The sequence below is a fragment of the Nipponia nippon genome, unplaced genomic scaffold, assembly GCF_047370975.1.
Source record: "Nipponia nippon isolate SJK-2023a ecotype South Korea unplaced genomic scaffold, ASM4737097v1 scaffold_4, whole genome shotgun sequence".
NCBI classification, from domain to species: domain Eukaryota; kingdom Metazoa; phylum Chordata; class Aves; order Pelecaniformes; family Threskiornithidae; genus Nipponia; species Nipponia nippon.
Window position 1 is genome coordinate 63797201 of NW_028262358.1, and position 11109 is coordinate 63808309.

An 11109-nucleotide genomic window follows, 5' to 3' on the forward strand; every position below is an offset into this window, starting at 1 on the left:
AAATGGCAGCAGTGGGGAAAGCCTGTGTCTTCCCCCCAGCCCCAGGACATGAGCCAGGGTGCACACCCCAATCTACAGAGTGTGCACAAGGCAGTCCCCTCCTTTCTCCCCTTTATGGGAGCTGCGCCTGGTGTTGGAGTTGCTTCTGCCCCCAGTAGTCATGTTGGGAAACTGGTACCGCGAGAGGGTACCAGTGTCAGAGTGGGAAAGCAAAACGCCGGAGACTGCAGGACTTCCCTGAGGCAATAAAAGCACGCAATGTGAGTGCCCATCACCAACCACTGGCTACCACAGCTCACAGAGATTGGAAACCTGAGGATGTGGAGGAAGCTAGAGAGTGTAAAACAGCCTAATAAAAGTCATAACTGAGCTTTAGTTAATATATGAATATATAAATTACTGGTCAGAGAAAGATGTGCAAATAATTTAAATGCAATGGAAAGAAAAAAGTAAAAATTATAATTTGACACTCTCAGCTCCACAGATTGAGGGGAGAAAGGAAAGATGGGGGAAGGTGGAGGACTGGGAACGAAGGGGATGGAGAGGTCTTAACCTGCATAAGCACCATGTAGTGTGAAAACTGCCCCAGAAGATACAGGGTCTTCTGCCAGAAAGAAACAATTCTTGTTTTTAACTCATGAACAAGTTGGGAGAAATAACTATAAAGGCAGAGAAGGGAAGGAAAAAAGAAAAGGGCCAGCAGGAAGAAATCAGGAGGAAGCAGGCAAAGGGAGCATTTTCCCAAGCTGTGGGAGAAGGAGCAGTGTGCCCAGCACATGTGGGAAGCGGCACATGCACGGGGCACAGATACTGCAAAGGGAAAAACCGCTCCCCAGGCCAAGTGTTGGAGATGTGAGCGGGCATGTTGACAGGCAATGGAAGAGGAGCCAGTACTTATTTTCCCCTCTAAGACTACTGCGATATTGTCTGTTACACTCCGATTTCCTTTTTGAACATTTGCATCTGTCTGTTTTCTCCTCCTGTTGCCAAGTGTATAGAGACATTTTACACAATGCTGTTCTCCACCAGGAAAACATTGGAGAAGAGTCTTGTGCAGAGCCCAGGCTCAGCCCTGCCTCATCCAGAGGGGCTGGCACCTGAGTCACACCGAGTATGGGACTCTTTTAGCCCAGGAGAGTCACTTTTCACAACGAAAGCATAATAATGTCCAGTTTCACAGTGTGATGGGAACGGTAACCCAGACATTTCATGAGCTGCTTGAAACATCTCGGCATTTCATAAAACAACTGGACAAAAACCAAGCTAGAAGACTAGTCAGTTCATCAAAAGCCTGCTACTCATTCCGCTAACTGGATGACTGAAAAATCACTGCAAAATTACTGAAAAATATAGTCATTTTTCAAAATGGCTGATTTCAGTTGCAACTCATCCAAATGTGCTGGGAACAGGAAATTGCATGGGGACCATTTCTGCAATGGTGAGCTGTACGAAACATAACTTCTCAACATAGTCGTTCCTCTTACACAGTGAATTAGACTGAAATAATAGCTGAAAACAGCTAAAAGGCAGACAGCACATCAGTGTCTTCTTTCTCAGCTTAGACTACCTCTAAATTTGACTTCACACTTTGAAGGAATTGTTTTGCTATGCTAGGTCTGCTGAAACATAGTAATCTGTGGCAGTAGTGTCCTGAAACTCTCCTAAATGTGCTGTCAAACCTGAGAAGGTTGGGAACAGCCAAAAACTGGGGGGAGGTAGGAAATGGGGGAAGAGGATGTCTCTGATGTGTGGCATTCTGCTTCGGCAGATGTAAAAATACAGCTTGTCTGCTGTTCGCCAGTGGGCCAGACAGATGGCTTTTTGTCATGAACTTGCTTGTTATGGCAATGGGTAAAAAAAGCCAAGAAATTCTAAGAATATCATTGAAGAAGGGACTTGTATTATCAAAGGAAGTACTTAGGTAAATATTTAAGTAAAGCTGAGAACTCCTGTTTACCTCCTGTCAAATCCTGAGAGTACCTAAGCTCCCTGACAGGCTCGTTAGTCTGGTTTTCTAAGGAAATAAGTTCATGAGATTGCACTGTCTGCCTCCTCATGATACCTTTTGAACCCTTGGGACAATTCACATCAGGCTTGGAAGATGGCTGGAGCCTCAAAGATAGTTCTGTTCCTGTGGGTTTTGGGAAAAGTTGAAGGCAGTGTAACATCAAGCATAACAGAAAGCCAGAGGCAAGAGGCTTAGATATCCAAAACATCTGCAATGGTTTGGTAGTTATCACCAGTTTATGTGGGAATCCCACCTCTACATTGCTTAGCTAAATCCCACCCTGTATACTCTTCCCCCACATCCTCTGATGATGATTCAGCCTGCCAAATATTGCCCAGAGTAGATCTTGCACACCAACATGTGAATGAACACTTTCCTAAGACAGTTGTGGCTTTCTTAAAAAAATACAGCCAAATGAGGACCAGTGCCCTAACCCACTTTTAATTACATTAGCTTAGTATCACCACTAGTTTGTAGTTTAGTAGTTTGGTTTTCACCCTTTCCTATTAGTTGATTCTAGGTAGCAGTTCATTGAGCAAAACTTAATGAAACTAAGAAACTCCTAGGAGACTCTAGGGAACTCCTCTGCTGACTGCCTTGAATGCCATTTTGAAGCAGCCGTTTGTCTACCTATACTGTCCAATGAGTTTAGGAGTCTAACATTGAACTCTGCACTGCAAAGCAGGCACCTAAAAGCTAGGTACTGCAGCACCTAAAGGACATGTCAATATGTCACTGTCCAGTACAAATGTAGCCTGTACCTGTTACTGGAGGCAGCCCTCGGTTGCAATATGAATTGTCTTGGTGCTCAGTAATATTTTATCTTTGAAGGCTCCCCCAGCACTGACAGAGACCAAGAGTGATACCACAGACAGACAGCTAGGTCAAATAATGTAAAGCTGGAGTAACTAAGAGAGAATCAGAAGGCAGCACCTCAGCTGGTGAACACTGCTGTAGTCCCACGGGTTCCGTAATAGAGCTTTGATGGCTTAATGTCAGCTGAAAAGAGGATCCTGTTTCTTGGTGATGTGGAAGTGGTCAATGCCCATTTGTCTTCATATTCTTGGTAGAAAGGTCCGGCAGAGCTCTTGAAGCCTGGCTTTGAAATTTTTACAATGATGTCCTGAAAAGTGGGAACTTCATTATTCACTAATGTTGTTTTATAACTATATACATACAGTGCTAGGTAGGTGTGTATGTTTTTATATACATATACACGTACACACAATATACACTATACCTTTGTATATATATTTAGCATATAAACAGACAGTTTTAAATATAAACTTTTCTGTGTTTTTTTATAAGTAGAGCCATACATACTTCCAGACTCTGCATGCTGCTCTGACATTAAGGTCGGAGACAGCTCCGAAAATGTGCAAAGTGAATTAAGAATTTTCCCAGACAGATTAGGTACATACTTCAGTTTTAGAAACCTAGTCTTAACCCTCTTTGTCAAATCTCCTTTTATAGGAACTCCATTAAAGCATGAAGAACAATAGTTTGATTATAACTGCTGTAACACAAAGAGCTGTGTTACGTCCTGGTGTCGTGCTGTTGCTTTCAGTGAGCTGTAGAGTGGAGAATGTTTTGATGCAGAAGCTTAGGGCCAAATTTTGTCAGGTGACTAGAAAGATGCCTCTAAATACATTCACTCACCTGCCACAAAACTGTTTATATGTCATGATTAAAAAAAAAAAACAACAAGTACCCCTGAGTCTGACAGGCTGGATGCTCTTACCAGAGAACTGAAGCTACCTGCAAGGCAGAGGTGTGTAGAAAAGCCAGAGGTTGTGTCTACATTTAGGTTTGTCAGTGGCAAGACTGACTTTTCTATATCATCTCCTTCACAGCAAAAGCCCTGAAGAGCTGATTCTAAGACCCTCTGGAAAGGCAAGTGTGGCCGTGTTGACATTTTGGCTTGGAGTAATAGCGTGTTTCTGCACAAATATTCTGTGTTCCCTAACTGTGCTTTGGTTGGATTTGCATCGTGGTGGGCTATGAACAAAAGGTGAAGCTTTAATTTACTGATCCCCCTCCTATTGCACAGAATTACATGCTAATGCAGACACAATCTGTAACGCCCTGGAAAGGCCCTCCTGCACACACGGGTGTTACATTTACCCATGTAAGCAAATGCCCACCCCAGATACACTGGAAATGGATTAAGCATTGCTTAAAAAAATAGCTTATGTGCAAAGGGTGTGGGTAACTGAGATAAATACTGTTTGAACGGAACTGCAACCTGTCAAGCATGACTTTATGTTTGTATTTTTTCATGCTATTTTGCTATTCTTGTACTTCTGAATTCCCTGTGACATAGTAAGCTACGTCTACACTGGTGGAGAGAGAGACACAGGCTATAGATGCATGGCTAGTCTGCTTAGAAGCCTGGTAAACCAGCCTGCCTGAACTCTGTGCTACCATGACTGCTTTTCAGTTATTTTGTAGGTTAAAGGACTTCAATGCAAAGCTCATTCCAAAATCTTGTGACTGCACCACTGTCTCTGTTGTTCGTGCAGCCCCGTGTACAATTCAGGGAATGCTCTCAGGTTTTGGTCCTAAATGGGGCAGAACTGATCCTCTGAGGGAATGGCTAAGAAATGAAAGCAGACATGATGTTGCAGCAATATGTGAAGATTTCATTATATGTGTGCAATTAAATGGTAGAATACTTGCCACAGCACAAAAAAAAGTTACATTTTATGTAGCTGCATATCCAGTTGTAGATATCTGAATTTTGCATGCAGTTTCCCAAGAGTCTTTCATGCAGCAGTGACACATAGCTCTCCATGTCTTCAAGATCAGATTTCTCATCTGTATATACTACACAGAAATTTGGACACAACTGTCTCATTGTCATTTGATCCAGCAATTCTTATGACCTGGAACAGTACAAACAAAGGAAGACATGTGAAATTAGTGGAAGTCTGAGCGCAGGTTAGTTCCAATAACTCTGCTTAATTGTTCTGGAACCACAGTAACAATATTATATAGCTTACCTTACAGACTGGCTGTATAGTCTAGTGATCTGTTGTGGTGGTGTTACAAAATTCATGGTATTTTCATTTCATGCTGTTTCTAATTGGTTGTTTGACCGTATAATCCCAGGTATTCTTTTTACAATTGACTAGGAGATACATCTCCCCATTTGCCCCTGGTTAATTCTGAGAATTTGAACCTCTCTTCAGTGCCACTCCATCTCTGGGAACATTTTTTCCAGAATGCCTAATGAGTACTTGGGGTGGCAGTGACTGCTAACAATCATAGTCATCTATCTTTTGATTAGAGGGGTTTGCAAAGGATTACATCCATTCTATGAAAAATGTGAACGTTGCAAATTCTATTTTTAGCCCCATTTGGGCAAAATGATATTTCAGAATGGCCCACAAAATATCAAAAGGGCCTTATGAAATTGCTATGTCAGAATGTTTCATTTTGACTCCTTGTTTCTACACAAGTCCATCAGATGCTTTGCATGTATGTTTATGAATTTTTAGAGAAAGGGTCCAACAGTTATTTACATTCCTGTGAAATGTTTTGATTTCACTGAATCACCGCTTTCTGTCAGACTAGTTTTCTACCAGAAAATTTTCAACAAGTTTTACTCTTGGTTCCCAAGCACTCTTTATCAATGTTTATTGAACATTTTTCTCCTATGCTTCTTTGGAAATACCATTATTTTTCTTAATCTAATGCTTGGTTATGATTTAGGGTGTTTTTCTAGTTGGCATGGCTTATATACTCAAATATTGTGAAAAGCAGGTTGTTCAAACTAGTCTGTACCTTTGGATTTCTAATCCTGTTAGTTAATGAGTGCACTGCACTTTCTTTCTCTAAACCTCTCTCACCCTTTGTTTGGAAGCAAGGCAATAGCGCTACTTTTTTGAAGGATTAGAAATTAATCTCATAAGTGCGTATACTCATTGTCAGTTAATTACCTGTTGATGCCAACAGGAGCCAGTTCTAGCAGTATTTGGTCAGAAAGTTATGCAGTACAGTGAACAGGACAAAAGAAAACATACTCCTGCTGTTCTGTGGTCTTTGATTTGGCCAACCTTTGCTTTCAAGTATTTTCCAAAAGCAAGTCATGGTTGTTATGTAAAGACCAGACTTGGCTCCTTGCTAAATAGGTTGGGGTTTATTTTTTCGTTTCCTGATCCTGCACTGTAATTTATAATTGAATTGAAGGAAGGTTTGCCAAACAATGGTCACATGGAGATTTGAATGCTTCAGCTGATCTTTGGGTCGGAGGTTCTCAGAGATGTTGTTGAACTGTCTGTGCAAGCGTGACTAAGAGAGCTAAAACTTACGCTGCTGTAATTCCTCCCCCTGAAAGATGGGGCATACAGTGTGTCTCTCGCTTCGCCTCTGAAGACTTTTCTCCTTACAAGTCGAAAGTTTCAGAGTTTCAACCCAGAAGTGGTCATTGTCCCCTGATGCAGCACCACGTACTGGGGCAGCACAGGATATACTGGGAAGTAGTGGAGGGGCTGGAGGGGAGCAGCATCACCTCCCCCAGAACATCCCCAGTGCTTGCAGTGCCAGGCCTTCCCAGTGTCCTGCTGCACCAGCTGCATTGGACCAAGAAACCATTGAGAAGCTGCCGATGCTCTGCTGGCAACACCGAGCTTCCTCAGCTGCAGCAGGAGACCAGGATAGAGAAACTGAAGTCTCTATGGTTTCTGTCAGAAATGAAGCACATGGGAATTTCTCAATGCCAGTCAATTCTGGGCAGAATACCACTGTAGCAAAAGCAGGGAGGAAAAGCCTGTCTCAATTCTCACATAAATCTTTTGTTGCCCCATTCATGAGGGCACGTAAGAATCACCCTTCCTAAGATTTCCAGTCTGCATGGATTTAAAATAAAACTAGTCCAAGGTCCCCTACCTCCTCCACAACTTTATGCACCTTTGTTCCTTCTTTGTGTGTAGCTCCCATTTATGTTATAGCCTCATATACTTTGCTTTTGAGAGTGAAGACATTGAAAAGAGCGGAGCCAACAGAGCTGCGAGGAATTGCTTTGCCAGAAAGTGCACTCAGGGAGAATGGAAACTATTTGTGAAGTTGGAACTAAATCAGTAAATGGTTTCAAGCAAACAAGCAGTTTTCATTTGAATCAATCAGCTGAAGTTGAAGTGTTGTGTTACAAAAAAAAAAAAAGAAAGAAACATGTTCATGGCTACATTTTCCCAGAATTTCAACTTCTGATTTTGAAACAGATCTGATTTTACCGGGTAAAGTATCTCCCAAAAGAAAAAATGAAAAATTTAATTTTCAGTTGATCACAGTGTTTCAACTTAGCAGAAAATGAGGTTAGTCAGCTATATCATTAAAAAAAACCCAAACCAACAAAAAACCAAAGAAATAAAAAAAAAGAAAAAATCTGTTGTGAGCAGCCTGGACCACTTGGGACTTTTCAGTCTTAGCTTGGCTTCCCAGAGAAACACAAGCTTATGTGAGTGCTCTCTATAACTGTGTGCACCTTGCCTAATCCCCATCAACATTTTTTGTGGTCACTGTCTGATTTGAAGCTGTCTTGGCTGAGGTGCAGATAGGCTGCAAAGATACTGAACTTTTTGTGCAAATTTTGTAAATAATGGGAGACGAGAAAGAGACTTAGGCCCATTGCAGCAGAAGATAAGTCAAAAAAAGAAGAAGAAGCACCGTGATGATCTCGATTGAAACCCAACGTAGGGCAGCAGCGCAGATTGAATAAGGCAGTGAAGATGAGAGCTGTAAGACCATCCACCCATCATGAGCTGCCATGGCTCCTGCCACAATATGGCGTCCTATACAGTGTCAATACTATCTATGCCCTTTGCAGCGTCCCCACCTGCTTTCAGTACAAGGTACCTAATAACATGCTTTCCTTCCTCCAGCATAGCATGTGAATATCACTCCATGGATTATTGTGATTTATAGATGATGGAAAGCATGCCAGTAACAACAGGAGCTGAGATGGATCCCTGTTTGCCCTGTACTGACACTCCCACACCCATTTACTGTGCTTCCTTGGCTAGATTTGGTTAATTCAAGACAATCTTGTTCAGCTTCTAGGAGGAAAGGGTGATTTGCCTGTATAGGTTGGTGAGAAGACAGAAATGAATACAATTCTGTTAAAAGGTCAGTCACCTGCAAGGCAAAATCCAGAGGACAACAGACAGACAGCTTTTGATGACTCTCCCAAAACCCCAGTCTTCAACAGCTCTTGAGTCCACATTGTACATAAAAAACCTCCATAGCAAGCAAGAGTTGACAGTATTGTTTTGCCTGCGTAAAACAAAAAAGGAAAAGTAAGCACATGGCATTCCATACCTGCATGGAAGTGGGGCCACATATTTGCTTTCGTGACGGAAAACCGCTTTCCTAATCAGCACAACCATTTTCATCATGAAACCATTGTGTTGTTTTCCATTCAAAGGAGTCAAGTCACACTGACTCTATACTAACAGTTTAAAGATCGGCAGAAACAATGAAGAGAATTGACCTTATGTAATCCTCAGCTGATGCCTGGGTTTGAAGCCTTGCCCAGTGCTCCCATGCCAACTTCAGCAAAACAAACTCTTTCAGGACACTGTACTTCTGTTCTTTTTCCAGATGTAGCTCTGGGGCAGGTGAAAGGGACTCCAGAAGGAGAATGAGGAGGAGCCACTAGAATTTTTACTGAACATGTCTTTTGCAGCTTGTGGGTTATGCACGGTTTTATTATTATTCTATTTTTATTCATGGTTTAAATAAAGGGACGAAACATCCCTCCTTTAATTCAGTTAGCATTAGACAGGAAGAATAATTCTTTACATCATGTTCAGTGGAAATGCGTTCACAAATATACTGTGCTCTTTAGCTTCAGGCTTTTACTATGCTTCAAAGTCTTTGCTGGCATGGATTAACAGACGTAACTACATCCATAAGCCCTTCCCTGCCCTAGTGGTAGGTAGATTTAGCTTTGCTGGTGTAAAGGAATCTTTGCTAAAGCTTTGCAGCTCACCTGTCTTTGTTAAACATGATTCTTATGTCCATATTCCTAACCTCCACTCTGTGGAAGAGCTGGTTTTGCGCAGAGTTAAATGCCAGTGGGCTGCTGTACTGTGCAAATGGAGACATCCCCATCACATTCATTCACCAGAGAAGAGTGAGCTGCAACCATGCGCAGCTTGACTGCCACTAGAACTAATTTTATTCATGGGTAGAGCTGGATACTTTGTGGAAAAAGTATTCACAACATTTCTTATGAAAATTGAATCATTTAGCTTAATGTGAGCCATCGCTTATTTTTTCTCTCCCATTAACATACCTGCAGCACATCTAAACTTTTATTTGGATGCAATGACCATTATTTAGGTTGCTGTTATTGTATCTACTGCACACTTACAAACCTGCACATCCGTTATGTTTGCTGCTGCACAAGCAGAATAAAAAGACAATGAATTTACAGCCTGTGTACAAAGAAAGGTGGAGGAGACGAGGCCTGGTGACTTGAGCTTCCTGACCATCCTACCACCAGAGACTGCCCTGAGATGAGGGATGGCAGCTGCTGGGCCAGGATGACCCTGTTACCTCTCTAGGGTAGTTACCCCACTAGGTAGCTACTACAGCTACGTAGGTAGCTACTACCCAGCCCTACAAAAGTCTCCATGACCTGTAGCAGAAGCCAGCCTGGCTCTCTGGCAAAGGCAAAGTAGACAATAAAATCATGGTCACTTTGCTGCCTGTAGCAGAAGACTGAAACTCTTAAGCGCTCTGGGTGATTCTTGATACCTTCAGTAAAAGCTCGTATTTCGCTAAGCACATTGAAATAAAGCAGGCATCAACTTGCTTTATTTTAAAGAGGAGAAATTATTTTTTTTGCCACAAGCTGTGAAATGTCTCTGTTAAATAACAAGAACAGAAGGTATGACACGCAAAGCACTTTAGTGTGTAGGTCCCTATTACTAACTTATTATTTTAAGGATTGCAACATGAGTACATTTTCAGTGACTCTTGATGATTCATGAAAGGACACCTACAGTAAACAATTGTTCTCCCTTTTGGAAACATGATGCATAATAAAAAATTTAAAGAAATGGACTTTAACAATTAAAGCATCGATTTAAATATCTAGCCACTGGTGTCAGGCTATTGCTACAATGAAGGTTCTTCCTCTATAGCATTGCATTAATGTGATTCAGATGAAGTTCTACACTGAATTGTCTCCTCCCTCCCTCCCACCAGAAAACACCTTTTCAAGGTCATTAATTTCTGTGTTAACCCCAGAGATCTCCAAGCTCTTTCTTCTTGTGGTGTATTGTTGCTTGGATTTAAGCTAAGTATGGATAGAATTTCAGAAAGCAAGGAATAACTACATGTATAAATCAATTTACATGTATGCATGTGTGCTTATTCACAACTTACTGAACTTTGCTGATTTCCTGTAGTTGTCCAGCAGGTTGTGAGTATCCAGATGCTTCTATCCCAAGTAAGAAAAATGGGCAAGCCCCCTCAGTTTTCTTGCCATTCTTCATCAGGTTTTGCAGCTCTCCTGCTTTACATCAATTGTTGTGAACTTTTAAATGGGCGGCAGGGCAAAAGACAACAGGTGAGACATTCTGCTGCGTGCTTCATAAGTATTTTGGGAGGCCATGTGTCAGGCAGGCAACGAGCCAGGGTCTTGGCAGTGCTCAGATGGTCTGGAGGAGCCGAAACCTGGCTGAGCAAGGAAATCCTGCAAGATCAGCTGGATCCTGCAGAACTAGTACAGAGCAGTGGCTCTTGCTCCAGGCCAGCTCTCTATCCTATTCCCTGGTGCAAGCCGTACATTAGGAGAGAGAGTGAACATGTGAAGCATTTGCAGGGCAATACTACTGTCCTCTGCAGAGAGGATATCTTTGTCACAGACACGGTGTGTGCAATATGAGCCCCTCCTCAGTTCTGTCCCTTGCGTGTGATAAATGGGCTGCCAGTGAGTGCTTCAAGGTGTCACCAGCCATCAACTCCCTAAAGATCCCCCGCTGCCTGGTAGAGGCTGTCAGCAGAAGCGAATCTGGTCGTGTGCTTTTTTCTCTGTCTGAAAATCAACACTTTTCCCTAATTTTCAGACCAAAGACACTATTCTGATCATG

The 11109-nt window shown here is 42.2% G+C and overlaps 1 long non-coding RNA gene across 1 annotated transcript; it reads right to left on the bottom strand.

The window, feature by feature from the left end:
• Positions 1-2687: 2687 nt before the first annotated feature.
• On the bottom strand, positions 2688-8268 carry LOC148053341 (uncharacterized). The gene is made up of 3 exons (XR_015708768.1): positions 8144-8268; positions 4709-4893; positions 2688-3131 (listed from the first exon to the last, which is right to left on the bottom strand). It is a non-coding gene; the product is annotated as an uncharacterized LOC148053341 (long non-coding RNA).
• Between the last annotated feature and the right edge of the window lie 2841 nt (positions 8269-11109).